Source organism: Aythya ferina (assembly GCF_964211825.1).
Source record: "Aythya ferina genome assembly, chromosome: 1".
In the NCBI taxonomy this organism is placed as follows: domain Eukaryota; kingdom Metazoa; phylum Chordata; class Aves; order Anseriformes; family Anatidae; genus Aythya; species Aythya ferina.
The window spans coordinates 4,313,519-4,336,882 of record NC_140296.1 but is presented as its reverse complement, the minus strand read 5'-3'; the positions used below and the strand labels follow the sequence as shown (position 1 = coordinate 4,336,882).

Sequence of the window (23,364 nt, the reverse complement as noted above, 5' to 3'; positions counted from 1 at the left end):
ATCCTCACTGTGGTGCCTCCCCTACAGCTGATTTGTTTTGGCAAGATCTAGACCTAGCAGGCATGGTCCAAAACACAGCTTAGTAGTGCCAGCAACAAGAACAAGCAGTGACAGCCATCGGGGATTCAGTGCTGGAGGTCAATGCCTGACCCCTGACAATATTCGAGTTTATATGCATCCTATGATGGCTGGGAGAAAGCTTGTGTTCATCTGGAAGACGGGTTAGAGCCTGAGCCATGCTCTGTCTTGGTGTGAGGCATCATAACTCTACTGACCTCACACACATCATAAAACCCCTTGACTCACTGCCCCAGTGGATCTCTTCTGGCACCTACCAAGTCTGAAAGTGTCATCCAATGTAGTGCACAGCCCTCCGTAAGGTCTGTGCATCATGAGCTGGTTACACCAGCCTTGAAGAAGCCAAGAAGCACTACAATGCGGTCATCTCTGAGTCACAATTTCCTTCCCGCTTGGCTCTTTCCTGCAGCTAAAGCAACAAATAGCCAACATTTCTCGTGCCACCTGTGCACACCAAGAAGTGTTGAAGGAGAGCTCGGGCTCTGTTCAGGCGTGCTCCTTGCAGCCTCAAGCAAGGAGTGAGGCAGTGCAGCTGTGAATGAGTAAGTTTGGGAATCACCTAATGTTCCAAAAATAAAGGAAGAGAAAACAGAAATAGTGTCAAGTAGACCTAAAGCAGATGTAATAAAAAACTGCTTAGGAAACAAAACCAAACTCAGGTATTTGTGGTTGATTAAAATGCCTCCGTTCTTTTTGAGTTTTTAAGTATTTGAAAAAAATAAATAAATTACAAACAACCTAGAGCAAATTTCTAATCTAAAACTTTATTTGCAAGGAAAGCCTGAAATCTTTTCATTTAGAAATAAAACTAACTAAACTATAGACCTTAACTGTGATCTTATAGCACCATCGTTGTTTTGTGTGTGGTTTTAGGTGTGTTTTAATGATTTTTATAAGCTTAGAGATCACAAATTAAACTAGGTTTTTGAATAAAAATGACTAAGCTTTCCAAATTTGGCAGATAAAAAATACAGAATTCATTAGGAACAAAATTTTTTGGATCTACTGGAGAACTAAAAAACACTTAATTACTGAATATTTCATCTCCCTTTTTTTTTTTTTTTTAAAAAAAAAAAAGGACTTAGTTTTACAATACTAGGTATGTTTCACTCACATTACAGTGCACAAGTGCAGTCCTTTTACAGAATCCACTATGCTTAGCGCTTAGTGCTTTGTTGCTTAGTATTTGTACACAGTTGCCAATGTTCATCAGATTTCTGTATGACACTTGACAAATTTCTATGTGTAAAGATCTTCAGGATCTTCTGAAATGAAAGGCATTCCAGACACATAAGATGTTACTACCATTGTTTTTACAAAACTAAAATTATGTTCTTATAAGTAGTGTTCTTTTAATCCCTCTGAGGTATTACTCTCATTCCTGGGTTCAGTAGTGAAATAAGAATGATCTCTTTTTTTATTATTATTTATTTATTTATTTAACCTGAAATGCTGTTATTGTTTTATATCTTTTGGGAAGAACAGCCAAAAAAAAATATATGTGCTAAGTCAAATCAATTGCATGGTATAGCATTTACAGGCTGGTCTTAATTCAGATCAGTATTGGCAATATGTTATTTAGGAAGTACTTCTAGAACTTGCTAGCCTGGGGGACTGGATTTTAAAATGCCATCAATGAGCCATATAAAAGGAATCATGAAGAAAGTGTAGCCATAACAGAAAGGAATGTGTGCATGTAATCTGCCTACAATGTGGAGGTATTTTATTTATATGCTTGCTCTTAAATGCCCAATTAGTGAGTCCCTAGTGATGAAGATTACTGCAATACATGCCCTGCATACAGACTATAGTGCAACCTTTGGAAACCCTATCTTTCTCGTTAGAGTTTCCGGCCTGTGAAAGTATCTTCTCCTTCCCCCACCTTCAAAATATTCAAAATATGCACCCATATGCTTCAGTCTGGGAAATGTTGGTCTCCTGCTCTCGTTACAATGCTCTGTCAATGTCAGATGCCTTCTGATGTGGAAAAAAAGTCATCATTATCAATTAAGAATATTAACAATAGATTAATAATGAATTTCACCAAGCCCTCCTGTCCTTCCCTACATTTTGGCTTATTAAATGGTGGTGTGCAACAAACCATTGGTTGCAAGCAAGCAGAACACAAGTGCCATATCCATCATACACATCCTTCTGCAGGGACTATCGGCCAAAGACAGGAAAACAGTGATGAATAAGCCTCCACTACTACCACAGAACATGTCAGCTAGTAGAGACATCCTCTTGTGGAACATGCAAAATAAATAGAGTCTAAATTTCTATTTACTGTCTTCACCTCGATCAGATGTCAGCTTCCTTCCCTCTAGAAGGCATTCTTTGGTAAATGGTAAGCTCTCATAATGAGAAAAGAAAGAAGTACGTTTTCTGTATGCATTGAGACTTGCATTGTGAAAAGACAGGAGAGTCAATTTGCCTTCAGTCATTTAACAGCATAACTCATTGCCGTGCTGAAGTGGGTCAGCTAATGTTATCAGTGAGCATTGTGATGGGGAGGAGAGTTAGTGCTCTCTTTGTGTCCCACAGGCTTTTAGTAGACAAAAGCAAATCAGCTGAAGAAATAAAATAATATGCTGATAAAAATCTTTAGTTTTTAGCTGAGGGTCACTACATCTGGCAGATACTGTGAGGGCTTTTTTTTTTTTCTTTCTTGAGCAATGCAGTGAATTTTGCTTGGAGGAAGTCAACTGAATCCAGGTCAATCTGATTAGAACAAATAAAATAGGCTTTGGGTATGCTGGAAAAGAAATTTGCCTGGGCCCTTAGTTGCAAAAGGCTCAAAATCTCTCAAGCTTGAGCAGGTTAAAGCCTGAAGAGCAAGGCTGCAGCCACTTCTGAGTTACTTAAATACCCCCAAAGTATTTAAAGTTATTTTGGTCTCAGTTTCTGAGGTTTCTGCCTTCACTGGACTCACCCAATATTCTCAGCAATGTTACAAGGATCCATAACCTGTCGTGTCTGCAGCATGATGGAATGTAAAACACCATTGCCTGTCCAGCTAAAACAAGATCAGATTATTAAAACACAAATCAATCTGTTTTTGCTTAATGCACTAGCACACATGATTTACTGAGAGGAGCACGCTGTATAAAAGCAGATGTTGTGTGTAAGTCATGTTAGGTAAAGACAGTCCAACCAGAGATGGTGAAGGGGTCTGCACTTTTAAGGGGGATGGTAGGGCAAAAAAAAAATTGATCCACATTCCTGGGAGGAACTGAAGCACTGTCAAAATTATAACAAGATAATGAGCTATTTATTAAAAACACTCCTTGACACTTTCATAGTTCTGTTCATATGACAAATAATAGCTAATCCTCCTAATCACTTTGCAAAGTGATTATGTAAGTGGCGTCCTTGTTTTGTAGGTGGGGAAACAAAGGCAGAAAAAAAAAAAAAAAAGTTATTCTCATGGCAACAGAGAGAACCAGAGTCTGACTGCAAGAATTTCATTTCTCCCTTTGCATTGCTCTTGCAAATACTGGATGGTCCCATAGTGGTGATTTCTGAGCTCTGGTTTTGTTTTATTCTTCCTTCTCCCTGTTTTAAGTGACCTGATTTTATCTTTCTTAACAAGAGGAGAGAGGCACAGCAGCATATCTTGTTTGTGTGCATAGGGAGGCTTAGAGAAGCACTGCAAATTTGGGGCATCTGTGGTTGTAACCCGTCCCTGCCCATGAGGCTTCCTCCTGAAAAATGCTCAGTTCTGTCTGCCTGGCAAATCCGTCTACAGGGTCTGCAGAACTGCATGGTCTGCTAGAAGGGAAAAATGCAAGGAAGGGCAAACTGATTGTACGTAAGCTCATCCTACACCAGGGATTTGCTTAGAGAGCTGGCAGCTTGGTAAATTCTCATACATTAACTCCATAAACTCAAGAAAAGTCATAGTATTTTCTCCTATCACATCTACAGCCTCCCTGTTTTCTCCTTCAGGCGAGTATTTCACCCTGCAGAAGGCTTGCATGATGAAAACTGTGCTGCTCACAGCTCTTTGTAGCAAGGTGTAAATACCCTGCTGGCTGCTTTAAAGTGTTGGAACTCTATTATACAAGTGTGAGGAGCAAGGAAGAGCAAAGGAGGCTGTTATACTCCCTTGTCCTGTTGCAAACAGGGGATTTTGGCCCAGCCTACCTGCATTTAATTCCCCATAAAAACTTTGAGAGAGGGGTTGCACTTTGTGCTGGGATTCACTTACCTATTTTCACACACTTCACCACCTCTTCAGATCACCCTTCACTTAGGGAATCACCTAGTCTAATGAAGTGCAAGCACGATGGAGTTTTCAGGGCATAATGTACATTATCAAGCAGTTTTTCAGCAGGCCGTTTTTGCCAGATACTTTCCCAACTGACCTTTTGTTTTATCTGCTGTCCTATCAAAGTCTGTGGTTTGGATTAGGAGACTACTCGTAGAGGCATCACGGAAGGGAAAGGTGTCAGATACACGTTCCCTGCCAATGTTCTTTTGAACTTATCTATTTCTGCAGGGATAATGGGACAGAGCTCTGGGTTGCTTTAGTTTTAAAGATAGTGCTGGATCTCTTTTCTCGGAATAAACCTAGGACTGCTTGGGAAGTTGCCATAAGTCCAAACAAGTCTAAGAGTCAAATGACTTTAAATGACTCCCGAGTGGCTGTGCTTGGAGCTCGATGTGAAGAAAGCCCTGGGCAGAACCTGCCAGCCCAGCTCCCATGACAAGCACAGAAGCTTCATTTTCCCTCAATGTTAGCTTGCTGTTGAAAGCGAAACATTAAACAAGGAGCTTGGGGTTTCCTTGTCTTAATCGAGGATTTGGATGAATCTTCAAAAGTCCTCAGTCTTGAAAGCTCACCTCTGCTGCTGGATCTAGTGCTCTTGATGAAGTTAATATTGAATATGAATCCTTGCTGTAGATGAGGTTACAGATTTGAACCTTCAGCCCACAAATAAGAAAAGTCTTAAAGATCTGACATCTGGACCTAAGTTTTTCTTTCTAATGCTCGTTATGTATCAAAATGCATTATCTGCTCCACATGCTGCACATCAGGGAGGGTAAACAAGCCTTGTGTTTGTCACACATTTTCCTCCTGCCTCTGCAATGTCTTGTTCTCCAAGGAATGACTGCTGTTGTGATCCAAGCAAGGAAAGAAACTTTTCTGCACACTGCTATCTCACCACAGACTAGCCTTAGGGTGAAATTGCAGCCCAGAATAGACTGAAGAGCAACTCAGGTACCTAGACATAAGTGTTTACTGCTATTTGAGATGCCACAAGGTATTTCAAAAGATATTCATAATACGGGCAAGAAGCTGTGGGATACCCCAGAAGATCTCAAACTGTACATAGATGCCTCTGCTTAGGCAAGTGATAAACTTTTTTTGGAGTTTCACTGTTGACTTCATCAAAGCTAAGATTTTTTTTCTCTCCATGTCAATCCTATAGTAAATATATGTGACAAACCCTGACTTTCATATAGAAGCAGACTTATTTTAGACTTTTTAATGGCTCTGTAGTTTCAGAATAATTTCCTCATTATCCTCACTGTGGGAAAGATAGGGTGGAGTCTGAGTGTACGTGGTGATGGCTTTGTGGAGCTGATGGAGGGTGTTGAGTTAACACCCCCAGCCTTCCCAGACTGCTGTCTGGCACCTCATTCATCTGAAGACCTCTGAGCATATAAGGTCTGTGACAAACAAAGAGGGTCTGTATTGTGCCTCTGGGTTTCCAGTGGCTTATTAAAGATGGGATTGTTTAATGTTATCCTTTAACAGAGAGATATTTCTGTGGCTAGGGAGACTCCTGTGTCACTGGACAAGAAAGAACAAGGCTTTCATGTTACTTGTTTAAACCACTAAGCGCTGATGTTTTGCTGTTTGACATGCTATTGTTTCTTGCTCTTTCTAACCAGGCCTGTTTCTCCATTCCTTGTGGTTAATTATTGCTCTCTTTCTCTTTCTGGCATGTCTTCTCCTGCTCTGTTACTGGATCTGTAGGGGAAAACTGACTGAAGGAACTAAGCGTAGGACCCAGAAGCAGAGGATTAACTGTCCCCGTGGGAAGCTTGAGTTACTAGCTGCCACATATGCACATATTCATTGCTAACAGTGAAGAAAAAGTTAACAAAGAGCTTGTCACCTAGAGCAGAGTACAGGGCGTAGGAAAAATTTCTGCACGTAATTTGCATTGTCTACCCACGACAGCACAGTGCATGCAGTTCATGTCCAATTATGATTTTTTATTATTCATTATTTGGATTACAGTAGCATCCGCAGGTACTAGTCAGGACTGTAGCAGCATTGTGAGAGATTCTGCTCCAGCACAGACTGGGTCAGCTTTGGAAGTCTTTAGCAGTATGCCAGCTGAGAATACAAATTTTCTGCCAAAATAACTATACCGCTACATGCCATAGAACTGCATTACAGCAGACTTGCCTTCCAGTTTTGTAGCTTATTTATTCCTCTTCCTACAAAGGAGCAAAGAGATGCAGGTGTAAACATTTTTCTGTCATTTTGAGTATTTATATTTGAATGTAGCTGCAGCAGTTTAATGCTGCAGTAGTTTCAGGCAATATTAGTCCACAGGTAAATGCATGTAAGGCAGACCCTGACCCAGAAATCATCACATCTCTGTGGACAACAAGTGGAAAAGAAATCAAAGGCATAAATAAGTCATAAATCTGTTGAACAGTAGCAGCACTGGAGATAGTGCTTATCTGATCCTTGGATCTGGGCTGGCGTTTGCCTGGTGTGGGAGGAGCCAAGATAGTCTTCACTCTAATTCCACATCAGTGTCAATATAACCTCACTAAAGTTAATGAAAAGCTGGGGTAATTCTAATTAGGCCCCATCTATCTAAAGATCTATTTTGCTATTCTCAGATACGGCGATTTAATGTGCCAGGGGTTTCTCAGGAAGTAGTTGGCTGGCATCTCAGTTTTGCAGCCTGCAAGAGCACTTATAGCCTGATCTGTCTTGAAGAGTGTCTTGGGCATCTTCTTCCTGATCACTAAAATGGAAATAAGAAGGAATTCAGCTCCTGTTAACATTTGATATAGTTTCTGTCATACTCTGCCAACTGGCTTAAAATTCTGACAAGTGCTCAAGAAAGTGTGAGAATAACCCTTCCTACAGAATTTCCTTCCAGACTCAATGTGACAAATAATAAAGCAGTCAACACAAGTTGACTTTCTCTCCATGATTTCAACACAATGGCTCTGCGAGTGTCTGATGGACAGCTCTGGAGTTTGCAGCTTTTACAACTCAGTTGGCAACTTTTTTGTAGAATAGATTCCAGGTAGAATTCAGACCAGTATCCTAATATATACAGTATGTGGGCTTTGTTAGTGTTTTGCATATTCACAATAATTTGCGCTTTAGATAAATTCCCTTTCTATCAACGGTGTTCTCAGAATACTCTCTTCCAGGTTGGCACCAATGCCATAGAAATCCTTATTTAGGTATAGAAATATAGAGAAAGACTAAATAAAGCAGAAAATCCCATTAATTCCCAGGAAAAATAAAATACACAGGTTGGAGCTGCAACCTCTAAGTTTTGCTGAGTTCCTGGGCAATTTTCTTCAAAATCAGTTATGAAAGCAGTAAACACTGATCTATAAAATATGGTGGCTGTGTGAAATATCTTATAGATCTGTGTGCTTTAGACAACCTTTCTGCACATATAGATGTATTAAAGTATATGGATTAACTTGTTTTATCACTTCCTGATTGATCATGATCTCTATAGTCCTAATCAATAAACTGTAAGTTTAGAAAGCTATCTGATCCAGGTGGTAGTCTAAAGCAGTGATATACATCAGAGCTAAAGTGATATGTCGGCTTGGTAGCTGGGAATGGGTGGCAAATATAGGCAAGGAAATTTCTTCTGTGGATTTAAAACTGGCAAAGTGATGGCTTTAGCTGTCAATGCATATCATTGAGCCAAACTGCTTGTATGGTGAGATGCCTGTATGTGGCATTTCCAAATATGTCATATATGTGTGATAAAGTCATGTTGCTGTAGTATAGACTTAAGATACAGGTACAAAGACAAAGAAAGGCAAATCATCAGTGGGTGAATGATTGTCACAATATCATTAAAACAAACAAACAAACAAAAAAAAAAAACTGCAGAAGGAAACTGGGATCATAAACTTCAAGCTGAGCTGCCGGAATAGTTGAGACATCTTGAGATGCCAATATTCCAATTCCGTTCAGTATTCTAGCTCAGGAAAGTGACAATTATTTAGAAACATCTGAGCATCAGAACCATCACAAAAGTCTTCCTTATCATAGGAAAAAAGAGAGAGGTGTTGAAATAACTAAAGCATGCTTCAGTTGCTGATCTGGAAGCCCCATAGGACTTAGCCCCATAGTAGGACTGGAAGACTGTGGTCTAAAGTCCCTGGGAAGATTAACATAGGGAAGTCATTTGATATAAGTAGGAAACAAATCTATGTGTCCTGCTTCCAATTTAATGCTCTGTTTCTAGATAAGACTGCCTCTTATTACCTCCTTGCAGATTTTGTCAACAAAGTGGAAAATTACTGGTGCATTCACACCATCTGATTTTAAATGTTAGTTAAATGTTAGTTTTAAATGTTAGTTGTCCAATCTTGAAATGGATCCATTAACTAGGCAGATAATTTAGGTTCCCCACTTTCAGGTGTTTTGTGTTGCATGTAATTAGGTGCCAAAATATTTGGAAGGGTAATATATGAATTCTCACACTGCATCTGTTGTGGTCACCTTCTGCATGTAGCCATTGAGCCAGGAAAAAGGCTGAAACCTCCACTTACTACATGTGAAATTGTCCTGTAGTGGTGTGCTATGGTTTAACCCAGCAGGCAGCTCAGCACCACCCAGCTGCTTGCTCCCTCTCCCCTGGTGGGATGAGGGAGAGAAGAATTGGAAAGGCAAAAGTGTAAAAAGCTAAGGTAAAGAAAAGCTGTGTGTGCAAGCAAAGCAGAACAAGGAATGTCAACCCCTTCCTCCTCCTTTACCCCAGTCTTTATTGCTGAGCATGGTCTTGTATGGCATGGGACATTCCTTTGGCCAGTCTGGGTCAGCTCCTGGCTGTGTCCCCTCCTAGCTCCTTGTGCACCCCCAGGTACCTCGCTGGTGGGGCAGCACCAGGAGCTGAAAGTCCTTGGCTCTGTGTGAGCACTGCTCTGCGACAGCTAAACATCAGCCTGCTATCAGCATTATTCTCATCAAAAATCCAAAACACAGCATTGTGTGAGCCTCCGCATGGAAAATTAACTCTGTCCCAGCCAAAACCATGACATGGTGTGAGAAGTCGACTCATGAAGGCTGATGTTTTCTTACCAGTGTTTTGATAGCCATCACTGCCACCCTTTTTGCTGCCCTAACATTGGGCAGTGGTGGAACTGCAAGCAGTTGCTGATCTCCAGAGCATTTTTCCAGAACACATCAGGTCAGTGTCAGCAGGACAGCACAAAACTTGTTACCCAGATCCAGATGCTTTCAGTGGTGGCCAGCTCCTGTAAAGAGGGAAGGGGGAGAAAAGGACTGGAGATGGGTCATTGCTGTGTTAAATAAGGGGCAGTTTACAAAATTTCACCTTTGTTTAATGTCATCTATCAAGTCTGCACTTTGCATAAGTGACTTCTGAATTCATATCTATCCAGCTGGTGCCTATCTAGGGTCACAAGAATGTGTAAGAGCCCAAATCAAGTACCAGGGTGCTAGATCAAGGAATGTATTCCTTCAGAGTTGTCCTTAATATAAGCAGTAATTATGGTATCTTCCTCTTCCGCAGATACTCTGTGGCATATCACAGGTCAGAGCGGATTTTCGTCTTACACTGATTTAACTGAGAAATATTTCTGCTGGATTAAGTGACGTGTGGTGCATGTTGGGGGAGAGGTCCAACATCTCTGAGTGCTACTGTTAAGAAAGATTTCCTGATTTCAGACTCATTGGGGGGCCAACATCATTTCCAAAATAAGCTTCTCAGAGTCTCAGTACATAATGTGCATACTCTACAGGCAGACAGGGATCAGCTCTTCTCCACCGAGTCTGAAATGCCTGAGGCTCTTGTCTCTGCTTATATCCATTAGAGGTAAAGCAGGGCTGATTACAGGGAATACTGTACTTCTGATCACGTCAATGTGCATAGCTAGCAAGCGTTCTGGGGGCAGATTCTCATCTCATTTGCATTGGTGCAAATCAAGAGTAATTGAGTTATGTCATATTGAGAGCAGGAGAACTGCCCTAATACGATTTTCTGTCTCAATAAAGATATTATTAAATTCAGCTAGTGACTCTGTTTTGTCACTGTTTTCCTTTGGTTCTGTGCTGATAAGTCGTGTTTAGCTTTGGTTCAGAACGGAGCCCAGAGCGTGTGCAAAGAGAAGGCCACTTAAGAAAGAAACACTGTTGAGTCCCAGTTCTGGGACCAATTGTTTGCAGAATTGGCTTGCATCAGTTGCTCCTAAACCAGATTTTTTCTAGTGAGTCACGTACCTGTCTGATGGCCCTAATCAAACCCAAACCCAGGGGAAGCCAGTAGCCTTCATGTACCACGATCACTCATCACAGAAATGGGTGGAGAGAAAAGCAGCCCATGCAGCAGACTGACATTAAGCTGAGAGATAAAAGGCAGTCTTTTTTTAAAAGAAAAGGACCAGCTTGAAAGATGATTTAAAAACAAAATTCTTCACATGACCCTTTAAGACAATATAAGCCCCTTTTTGTTTCCTGCCTATCTCAGCCTGTTCCTGGTCAGGAATGCCACAGCTAATAATTGTGTCAGAAAACCTTCCTGTCTGAAAATGATCTCTTCCTAATGGATAGATGATTCCATATGGTTTCATATGTCATAGATGGAGGGAGAACATATTGGACGACTGGCCACAGCTGGCAGTTCATGTTAGTGCCATATGGATCAATGTGTGAGCTCTACTGCATTGTGTATTTCAAGTAAACCATTTATCTAAACAGGTGCTGACCCACTAAGAATGCATTTTTATGGTCAGACTTGCAGCATGCACTGATATGAACCACTCTGTGCACCCCTCCTGTTTCTGCAGCTTGAACAAGACATTTAGGTATGAACTTACTCCATTCTGCATAGCACTGCATAAGTCCATGGCTGTCCACAAAAGCACACCTGGGCAGACCCTTTGTAAATGGGATCAGAATCTGGATCTACTGAACTGCCTGGATATTAGGAGCCCAGTCTCCAAAACCATTTCTGGGAACCAGCCTGAGATATTCACCTCCAATAGATATTGCCATATCACGCTCAGGAGACTAAAATCACCCCATTTTACGAGGCTGTATAAATACAATATCAGACTTTCCCCCCTCCCTGAGCTACTGTGCTCCTTTCCTGCTCCCAGCTGAAATTTTTGCACTCCTTTTCTCTCCAAGCCATAATCACCTCTTTGTCTAAACACGCTTCAAGTTGGAATTCCTCTAGCTTGCATTCCTAATATGTGTGGTTCAAGGCACTTGCTGACTGATTTATGCCGGGCTTGTGCGGCTCCCTTGGAAATGGAGCAGAGCACATTCCATCCACCTGTGTAATAAAACCAGCCCGTGCATGGTGGGGGCACTCAAACCACAGTAGAGATAATCTTCACCTAAGTTTTGACGGAGTTATCTGTCTAACTCCATCACATGTTGCGATTGTCTGTAGTATTAAAATCATGTCTCAGGAGCAAGCCTTTGTGAAAAAAGTAGTCTCTAATTACGTTGTTTATTCTAGATATCTGTGTCATTGCCAGCTCCAAAAGGCTGTGGGATGAGGGAAAATGCCTCACCTGCATTTCCGTGCAAGTATTTTCATAAAAGTGCAGCCCTCTGTTAATTTGGTTCCAGCATCCAGACAGTCATAATCTCAATTAAACTCTCTAGGCTCCTTCTTCTCCTTCCATCTGTTTTACAAGCAGTGTAACCCTCTTGCCATCATTGCAGGAGGTAACAATTTACGTGGGAGAATATTAGGTCGGTCCGGGGTTAAGCCAATGTACAGGCAGAAGCTCAGATTGGTAATTTCATTAATGCGATGAGAGTTGGATTCGCCATCACCCTGAGCCTGTACCACGGCATGCAAAGGAGCAGAGATTTGGTTTGGGTAGGGAAATTGGGATTTCTGTGTTGGTTGGAGGCATGAGCCTGACAGCCTTATTCCTGCCGAATAGATTCACATCACGAAGAGTTCAGTCCTGGCTCCTTGCTAGGTGTGAAAACAGAGTCAGCCTCAACCCATCAGGAAGAGGATGGTGGCACTAATTCTCATCTCCCACCACCTACCAAACCGTACCCACAACTGAAGTGTGCGTTCCCTTGCTTCGGTTTGTTTGTGCTCGTACATTCTAAATGTTAGTTAAGCTTTCACAGCGTAACAGTAATAAGGCAGCTTAAATAGCAAGTTCTCAGCTGTGTCTGGTGCACACTGTGCCGCGAGAGATTAAAAAGAAAATCAGAAAGTGCGTGACGGAGATTAAGATGATTCTGAATCGCTGTGTATAAGACTGAGTCCCCTTTGTGCCTCTTATCTGCTGTTTGAAGTACCGTTACTTAAGCTCAGTGTTAGGGGAAAAAAAAAAGAAAAAAAAAAGCCTTTCTGAGAGGATGTGAGAAGCCATTTCAAAAGACGACGCCTCTCCAGTAAATAAAGCACAAAAGTTTCGGGTCAGCACTGAAATGGTGGATGAAATGGAGTTGCACCCGAAAGAAAGCTTGTTCATCCAGGAGGCTTTCAAATCTCCTCGCTGAGATAAAGAAGATCAAAGTGTTTAAACACGTTGATCCACTACTGAGGAAAATTTAGTGCTGGCAACAGAGAGCAGCTGCAATACAGCCAGCGTGTCTAAACTCACAGCAGGGAACTAATTGCTCCTATGGATATAGGTTTGCTTTACAAAAACAGGTCTGAAGGAACGTCGTTCCCATTCACAGGAAGGAGATCTATTGATAAGGGGCGAAATGCAGATCTCCAGTATGCAGCAGCATCGGGAGGGAAGGAGCTGCTGGGAGGAGAGCTGAAGCCTGGGTAGGGGGTGCGTGAGGATCCTCTGCTTTTACTCAATGTCTGTTGCACGGGGAAAGATCCTATCAATCTGCTCAAGATTATAGCATTAGCTGCAAGCCCTCCTCAAGACATATTCAATAATGAAATGAGGAAGAATAGCTCAAAGTCGAACCGTAATGATACTTATACAAGATATTGCACTGGGGGGATAGCAAGGAGGGAGGGGTTTAGTCATCAGAGAATTCAAAATTTTCCATAAAAACTGAAATATTATTTTTATATAAATTATTAATTGGGTAGGGAGTGGAGAATAATGAAGTTGGGTATACATTAACAAAATAATAATGCAGCAGACTATTCCTGGTACAATCACAGCTGTAAAATACTTTAGAGAAGTGGTGGAGAGGTTGCTGTGGAATCTCACCCAGTAAACTACTTGCAGTTCTGGCACTCAGATGTGTTCCTGTTTCATCAGGGGACAGAGTAGAAAGGCCTAAAGCATGAGCGAGTGATAAGGCTTTTTCCTGGACATAGGAGTTGTTTCTGACAAAGGTAGAAACTGAATGTAACTTTTGCATTTGGATGTGAATATCGAGATATTTGAGTTCTTCTGTGTACCTAATACCTGAATGTTTTTTTCTTATCGTAAAGGATATTAAGAAAAATGCTGGGACTCTGATCCAGGGTGCCTTCCTTGTAAAAGCACAGCCTGTAGTATCGTCATTGTATTCATCAAAAAGTGAAAGCAGTTCAGCCACCCAAGCCTTTCCAGTTGAGGAAAGATGTTTTTGCTCTAGGAGGAAGTTAAATACTCCCGTGCCAAGTCATTACAGTACAGTGCAATATGCCAACCTAGCTCCAGTGGTTCACCTTTTTTGGTATATGTAGTTGTTTTGATAACAGCAAATTTCACTCAATGTATATATATGGTCTGTATATGTATATAGATGAAGAAATATTTCTGTGTGTATGCCCAGCCACATAAGTAAAGTGCATGCTTTGACCTTTTTTAATACCACCTTATCCTTGGGACATTCCAGAAGCACCTAAATTATTCCCCCTGGGCTCCCAGCATAGTCAAAGGAGGGAGAGAAGAGCATTCAGAGGCCACAGATCTCTGCTGCTGCCACAAATGAGAACCTTTTCAGAGCTGCTTCCTTGATTGCTCCTGTGCAGTGGGGACCCTTGTTAAAGCCATTCAAATGTCAATATGCCACCGGTGCATTTTCACAATTGTCACCTAAATGCAGGAGGTAAATTCTTCTATGATTTCCTGCGAGGGCATCACAGCATGCCTACATTTGCTGCAGTATGACGGCCAGCAGGACAGGCTGCTAAGCATGCTGCAACAGGGTCGACAGCATGTGGTGGGCTGCAGAGAATGAATACAGCTACAAATTTATTCTCTGATGGATTAAAGGCTTGATTCATGGCACCTTGTACCAGAACTATCTCACCTGATCAACTTGGCGGCCCATCCCAGAAACTACATGAGGTTTTAATTGCTGAGAAAACAGTTTTTTAAAATATTTTAAAAGATTATTTAAAATCCATTTCATGTACCATTAATTTGTTACTATGGTTATACTGGGAAATCTTGTTTGGCACACCTTGTTAATCATTGGTGTCTGGCATGCTTTATGCTTATTCTACTCTTAAATTTTCAAGCAGTTGTTTCAATTGAGTTTTGTAGAGGAAGTATTTATGACAAGTGGGATAAAAACATTGCAAGAAGTTGCAATCTTTATCAAATCTAGCAAGAACATGACAAAGTTCAGATGTACAAATAACCTACAAAATGACCAGATAGCATGCACAAGGTAATCCACAGGAGTCCATGGGAAATGTGAGGTCTACACAGCTTCATCCACAAGTGCCAGACTTTCCTAGGGTCAGGTTTTCCATCTTTCACTTCAAGAGCTGTGCTCCTGTAAACTTCTCAATGTCAGTTTACCTACCCACTGGCAAAAAAAACAGGGGCAGCAATTACCCTTCATTGCAAAGCATTTGAAGGGCTTTGGATTATATAGATCAGCATTGGATAAAGGGAAAGATTATTGCTTCCATTTAACAGCTTTAACGAAAAGCGTATTGATGGTAAGATTATGTTTTATTGTTGGTCAAGCCTGTGCTGAAAGACCTGAAGCATTTATAGGACAACAATTATAGAAACATCTGTTTTGAACTGGCAGACATACTGTGGCACATTTCTAGGCAATAAAGGAATTCTTTCTTCTACACGGATATTTTTAATGCACAGTTCAAATGGGCCAGGAGAAATGATTTTTAATAATGAAAGGAATCCAGCAAAAAATATAAAAAAAAAAATATATATATATATATATATATATATATAAAGTATTTTTCCCCAGGAAAAGCAGTAGCAGAAAAAAAAAGAAAAAAGAAAAAAGAAAAAATGATCCAGGACCCAAAAATATTTATTTTTTTTTTACAATACTCCAGGATTTTTTATCATTATTATTTTTTGGAGATTCCCTTGCACAAAAGACATATTCTAATGCTTTTAATTTAATAATATGGATTAGAGCATTTTGAAGCAAATTTTGTAGTAAGCTTTAACAAAAGGTTTTATATGTGGAGGAAAACTGGTTTCTAACCTGCTTAGCCAGCCTTGATTGGAAGGGCATGTTAATTTTAAGGTCTGTGAGTATGTGATCAACTTCACTGTGAATGAGAAGCTGTTGCTTTTTGGTACAATTGTTCAGCCAACCTGAAATCTCAGTTCCATGGATCAAATTGCCACAGCAGAAGCAACTCAAAATTAACATTGCTACATTTCTGCCCACTTAAATTGATGCACAGGACAAGTTTGTTTCTTCCAGTTGGCCAAAAATGGGAATTCTGCCCTCAAGTTCTTCTGACTTCATAAAATAAGTTAAAATAAGGTATTTAACTAGCTTAATATCAGGTCAGCTGTGATGTTTAGGTTAGTGTCACTGCTGATATTACTAGTTAGCCTTTGTCAAGGTAACGTTGAAAGTAATAGCTGTAGGAGCAGGTACTCATTTGCACAGTGAAAACACAGCTTGGGGTGGGACTCCTTGGTGATCAACTTGTGCAACTAAAAATTAAGGCAGCTGAGTGGGTCTAGATTAATAGTTTCTTAGCATATACATGCATGAGTAGATGTCTAAAGCTAAATCTGGGATGACCAAAGTATATGCAAGAAAATGAAACTGAGATATAACACGATTAAAGTAGAAGGTGAAAGCCAACTTTTTGCACAGAATGTATCTGGTTATCTTATGATAAGTAAGGAAGAAGAGCTTAGTACACAAACGACACAAGATAACAATCATATGATGAACATTAAAAAGTAATTCTGCAGAAATTCAACAGGACACATTTCACATCCTTTACTTCTGCTACCATTTCCCAGAAATCCAATTTTTCACATGAAATTATTACATATTGAGAAAATTATCTTAATTCTGAGAAGCCTCCACTGTGTAGCCTTTTCCAACGTCCTCTGTAAGTGTAGCCCTGCAACTGCCTAAAAACCAGCCTCACACTTCTTAAAATAAAAATAAATAAATAAATATGAAATAAAAATAAATAAATGTAAAAAAAATATATAAAAATAAAATAAATAAATGAAAAAGAAATAGATAATGGCAGAGATAAAATACTGTAATATGACCCCTCTGACACTATTGGAACAGATTGGGATATGCAAAACACTCACTCCACTGGGATCCATCCTGACTGATGAGGTTCAAAACTAACTTGATGTGTGGGCTAAAAAGAAGAGGTGCTTTGGGAAAGGGCAGATCTCTGGGCTTAACTGTGCCAGCAGATCCTCCCCTAGGATGGCTCAGCCTGCACTCTCCATTCTCTCCCTCATTTCCTTTTCATCTAAAAGAGGGATGGATCACAGCCCTTAACTCTTTCCCAATAGAATTTTTGTATGGGGATGACGGTCCCTCCAAGTTAATCTCATCACTTGCTATGGGGTGGTTTAAAAAGATCTCCTGTGCTGGCTTTTCCATGTATTTCTATCCAAGGACTGATATTGTGGATGATGATCACAAAGATAATTGCAATTTGTTTTGCCAACGACAAGCTGTCAGTGTGTGGCAATGAAATGTTAGGCAAAGGCCAAAAAATATTTCTATGCAGGGCATCAGTTTGGTGTGAAAAGAGAGGATGTGCAGGTCTGGAGCATGTTTGAAGTGGTGGTTGGGCTTCAGTCACTGCAAAGGACTATGCTGACTTAAAGACATACTTTGACTTTGCTGAACCCAACAAGACTCTCTTCTGCTTTTATTTGATGCTTTTTGGAACATGCCTATGATCTCCAAATACATCAGACATGTCTTTCCATTCTCTGTGGGGGATCAAAATAATGAGGGGTTGTTCTGTAAGCTGGGCTTCGTTTGGGAGGATGATTTTCAGCTCATTTCCACGGGCTCTGTCTCCACTTTCCTCCTCACTCTGCCTAGCTGCTGTGCTACACAGCAAATCCCCAGCAATCATTTAGAGCTGAGGGTGATAATGGAAAAAGAGATGGAGAGAAATGTGCAGCACAGAGGCAATCAGAAGCAGCAGTGACCGGTTTATGTATGTATGTATTTATTTAATCCTGGTCGTAAGTGCCTCCAATTCATCAGTTTGTCCCCATTCAGCCACGGCGCTCTGAAGGAATGCTTAACTTCAGGTACATATTGAAGCTCTGCTGAGTTCAGTGAAACTTAAACATGTGTGTGATGGTAAATATTTCCTAAAATAATTATTCAGGATGGGCTGGACGAGATAATATCTCTAAGTACTTTGCAGGACGCTCTACCACCAACTCAGCAGACACAGAAATAGGACTAACGTGGTTCTCTCCAGAACCTCACAGCTATTCCATACATCCTTGGTGAGGGCACAACCATGGCCTCCTTTCCTCACCCTCCTGAGAGCAACCAAGCCATCTGTGACCATTTCTTGTGCTGTAGAGGATGGCCCTAATTACTGCCATCCCAGGGGGAAAGGTTTCTTACACAGTAGACACCATTTCATTAGGAATTCATTTGGTACTACAGCATTTCAGGGGCATCTCACCTGCTGTGGGTTAACTCAGGACGGACCAAAGCAGCAGGTTAAACTGGGAAAAGCTCTGCTAATTCCAGTGCTGAACACTGGAATTTAGTTGCTATTTGAATATATGATACATTTGGAAATAACACATCTAGAGAAAAAAAAAAAAAAAAAAAGAGCAAACACACCCCAAAAATGATACAACCATCAAAAGTCTGGATTAAAGAGCACAGGTGGCAAGAAATTTTTCTCTCCTTGTGTATGGTCCCTGGCGCAGATGCTTTGTTTTCACAACACTGATAATGAAAGCCTTTTTACTTTTGGATGCTCTGTAGGATACAGTGTAATACATCAAAATAAATCATTCCATCCTATGTCTGTTACAAATGTAAGCTGATGCCCCAAATGTCAAGGTGCTCACTCCGATTAATCAATGAATATTGCCAATTTTGCTAACAATGTTGAGGATAGGAACAGTAGTGAAGGGGGAAACGCTGGCTTGATGCAAAGATATAAATATATAGATTAAAAAAAAAGATATGTTTGTATAGTTTTAGGGATAATACTCTTTCAAGAAAGAAGACATTTCCATGGTATATCTGAAGTGATGTAGATCTTTATGTACTTAAGGAAAAATATGACTTTTAGTACTAAATCAGTCAGCTGGATCTGTGTTTTAGTAGATAAACAGCATTTTTTCCCCAAATTTTAATGTATTAAATGAATTCAATAATCATCATATTTGAAAAGACATTCATTTCAACTGCTGTGGAAAAAAAACAAAAAAACCCTTCTGATCAAATCAAGAGCATTAGCTTCAAGGCCACCCTTCTTCCTACGAGACAGGAAGTATCTGTGTGATAAATTAACTATGGGTGAATGCGAAGTCTTTAATGAGAAAAACCATGCTCTGTTGAATTCAGCCTTTCATGTGAAAGATGTTTGGGACCTTACTGAAAAGAATGTGTTAATCAAGAGAAAAGCATAATTACTGTCTTGTCAACAGACACAAATGGGAAAGCCTCGTGTAAATGAGGTTGAAATTAACTCCAAAAAATACACAGAAAAAGATTTTTTCCATAAGGATTTTGGAGAGCTTGCTTTACACTGCACGGTGATTTATGACAATTGGAATCTCACTATTTCTATAATTAATATTGCTGGATGCTTCCTATTCAGAGGAATGTTAATCATAATAATGCAAATGGAAGTATTATTGCAGCTATGCCTCAGAGTTCATATTTCATATTGAGCCAAAGGTTCAATATTCAGCATCCTTCTCAATGGAGCATTCACATTGTATGGATAGATGAATGTGCACCAAAGGTAAAATAACTGAATTAATATAAACCAGAATAATATGTCTGGCACAGAGCTTCCCATTTTCCCATTTTGCTGTAAGGTCCTGATTGTTCAGGCTTTTTAAACCAATAATAAATTATTGCAATGCACCGCTAATTGCACCTCACTGAAGTTGTGTGTAGTATAAATTGCTCTGGCGATGGACTTAGATTTAGTTTCTTGTGCTTATTTTTAGCAAGTCAAAGGCAATTCATTTCCAGCTGGGCACGTTTAAAAGTTTATAGCGAAAAAATGTGTAATTACTTCCTAATATGAGAAGAATATTGGTGACAAACTTTTCATACTACATGTCTTTTAGCACAAAATACATTAATGAAAAAGGCAGATGTAATAGCAAATACGAATTTTGATATACGTTTAAACAATATGATGAATATTTGTAAATTTTGCTCTTGCGAATAGTTTCCAAATTTTCTTCTTAATGTTTTCTAATTCCCTCTACACTCCCTTACATCATTTCTTAGCTCATGACTGGTTTCTTTATGACTGCTGATGTTCCTGGAAATATATGATCCTTTTCCTTTTTCCTTCTTCTTTTTATGCATGTGTGTGTGTTTTGTTTTGTATTTTTGTGAGTATTAATTGGTGGTGGGGTGGGAAACAACAGAATGATCAGCATCATTTTTTTTAATACTGCTGGCTTTTATTAAAAACACATAAACTTGAAGTTTCTGAGAATATTTTACTGTTGATTCAGAAGCATTAACTAACCTTTCACAAAGTAAACAACCCAAGTAAATTAAGACCATACTACAAATGTTTTTCCTAGCCCTTTCCTCTGTAGCAGAGAAGTGCTTTTTATTTTCTTCTGGAAGGAATATAACTATCATATTAAAGCTGTCACATCAGGATGTGACAGTAAAGGAAGCTGTGCAGACAGATAGGGTGAGACCCTACGTATTGGGGAACAGAAAATTGCAGTAATATGGCGGTGACTGGAGCATAAATGCCCATGACATTAGTATCATTTTGTTGGGTAAAGAGAACAGTTCTTAAAAAGGGAAAACATTTTAAAGGTTGAAGATCTGGGTTCAAATCCAACACAAATTTCCTGTAAAACAGGAGTTTTAGTCCAGGTTTTCAGAAATACCTCAGCACCCAGCTGAGAGACGAGGTGCCTGAATAACTTTCAGGACCATATCCTAAGGATATGGCTGTATGTCTTATTCTATAACCCTTAGTCTGGATTAAGGGTTTATATGCTCTAGGTACCTGAAGTTCCAATTTTTGGCATCGCCTTGCACCTTGTCATGTTCAGTCTTCCAAAGTAACATTCAAATAGTGATACAGATATGTAGATATAGCTATTTAAGCATAGATTTTCAAGAAGAGATGAACTCAGTTAAATGTTCCATTTCTGGGGGTTATTCCAGAATATGCAGGTAGTTATGGCACAGTAACTTCCACAAGAGAAGCGTAGGTGCAAAAGCAACTTTAACCTTTTAATTTGTAACCACAACTGCTAAAGGAACACAGCCAACCTCCTTATTCTCTCTGTGCTAGAAATTATTGACAAAAGTAGTAGTAATAACACTTCTCTACCTTGATGAGAAGTTTGAAAATATACATATTTGAATAGTGAGAAGCATAGATATTATGGTGTTGAGGGACCATATTTGTACCAGAGTCCTGAGAAAGGAGAAGGAACAATTTATTCTCACCTCCTCATCATTTTCAGATCTCTCAGAAAAGCGTTCTGGTGGGTGATGACCTTTTCTGCTTTTGTTTTCCTTCTCATTGAAGTGAACGTCAGCAAGAGAGGAGACTCATAAAATTAATTCAGATTGGCTTAGATAAGGACCCTGTGATGTTGATTAAAAACCATCCACAGGGCCATTACCAAAGTGAGATAATAAATGAAAATGTATTGCATTGCATGAGTTTTCTAGTGGGGGAACATCAGTGAGCAGTTTTGAGTCCAGTCGTCTTTAAACATCTTCATTCATTAGCCAAAAGACAGGAAAAAAGTACGTGTTAATTAGAATCACAGATGATCCAAATTGGGAGGTATTGCATAAATCAGTGAAGATAGATTAGAAACCTTAAGCAGGAAATGACAAAATGAGATGCAGCTTTGAAAAATGCATGTTGGGGAGAAATAATCTGTACCAGGACACAATCAGCAGTGAGGAGGGTTGTTCAAGAAGAGAAATTAATGGGAGGAAACTGAAGGATGTGGCCTATGGAGTAAAGGGCAATCTAACAGCGCAGCTATTTAAAGGCAACCTTTGCACCTTTTCAGTGGAGAGCTTGGATTTAAAATTCATTTACAATTGGCAAGATTAAAAGGTCAATGTAGTTTTGGACCGTATATGCAGAAACAGGTTGCCAAAGAAAGACACGAAAGCCCACCTCTATAATAGCCTGCTACCACATCATTCATGCTTATTAATTTTAATCTTCCAATTCTGAAAGACTCTGTGCACTAGAATACATGAAAAATGGATTCATATCAAGCAAAATGGGTAGCCTGGGAAAGCTGCTGGCCCTCGCAAATGTGGCTTTCGATGAAACCACCCTCATCAAGCTACCACAGTCTCTTGTCCACCCCCTCAGTCTCCATGGGACTGTGTCACCCTGAGACAAGGAGAGGAGAGGGGGCATGAGGCTAATCAGCTAACGACAGATGTAAGAGAAGAGCAGAGCCCTGGTGCTGCGTTGCAAATGCATTAGTGTGGGCCAGCTTCCAAGGGAGCCACTTTCTTTGAACCTCCTGCTTGTGGCAGGGCATATTTTTCACACAGGAGTCATTACTTTTAAGCTGGGGCTCTTCAACACCACAAGCAGCTCAGATAAGACAGAACTTACTGATGTGAGTGGAAATGATGAGAAGCTTTTGTCTAGGACCTTAGTCATTTCACTTTAACAGAGGTAATAGGTTTAAGGAAGGAAATATTTGGGGTGATTACATAAATAAAAAAATAAATTACAAAAAAAAAATCTTTCCCCTTCTGAGGACTGTAAAACCACACAGAACAAGAAAGGAACAATCACCATGTTACTCAGGAGCCCTTGAAACTACAATAGAGGAACTGGTAAATTACTCCCTTGGCAAAGGGATGGATATTTGCACAGTTAGCCAAGGACAGGCATTTAATTCTAAGTGCTGTACAGAAAGCCTTAGTTTGTATTTAACAAACACATTTATTTCCATGGAATGAGTAAGCATAACCCAGTACAGTGCTGATGTGACATTTCACTAGGAATCATGAATGTATAAGTGACCGTTTTATGTGCCCTAACTATAGAAAGTTGTTTTAATTCATTCAGCATAGCAAGTAAGTTTAAAAAGCGCTTAACAAAACACTGACTTTTTTGTTTGTTTGTCTTTTGACAGGTAGACTGAGAATAACACATGTCCAGGTTAAAACTGTATCCTACAAGAAGTATTTGATGGATTATTCCTAGATATTTCTCAGAAGGTAAATACAAACAGTGAGTACTAATCCCAGTATCTGGGATGCTTTAATTATGCTTTTATTATGACAGTTATAGAGTTTCTTGTACAGATTTCTCTGACTGGAGTCATGAAGAATTTCACTGATTTCTTTAGAATATATCTACTATTGTTCTGAGTTTAGCATTGTTATCTGATGTTGATAATTTTCATTGATGTCAAAATGTGAGTCTCTTTCAAGGAGTCATTTTTTCATAAAAATCTGTGCTACGCACTATAGAACATAGAAACGTATGGGCATGTGACAGGATGGTGGCATTGTCCTCTCTGATGGAGAAGGAAGGTTGCTTGTGCTCATGGCTAGGACTCCTCAAGCTGAAAGAAAGCAACAATACAGCTGCTGAGCACACACACACAAAAATGGAGAAAGTAGAGAAGTAGAACCATGAACCAAAGAATTACAGAATAACTGAGGCTGGCAGATACTTCTGG

At 39.9% G+C, this 23,364-nt stretch overlaps 1 protein-coding gene across 8 annotated transcripts in view; it reads left to right on the top strand.

Annotated features, from left to right (window-relative positions):
- Positions 1-23,364, top strand: part of TENM4 (teneurin transmembrane protein 4) — a 1,677,033-nt gene that overhangs the window by 1,265,338 nt on the left and 388,331 nt on the right. For all 8 annotated transcript variants that reach the window (XM_084535211.1, XM_084535210.1, XM_084535214.1 and 5 more), the window contains one exon: positions 22,813-22,910. The gene's annotated coding sequence lies outside the window, so the exon portion shown is untranslated. The remainder of the gene's footprint in view (positions 1-22,812; positions 22,911-23,364) is intronic.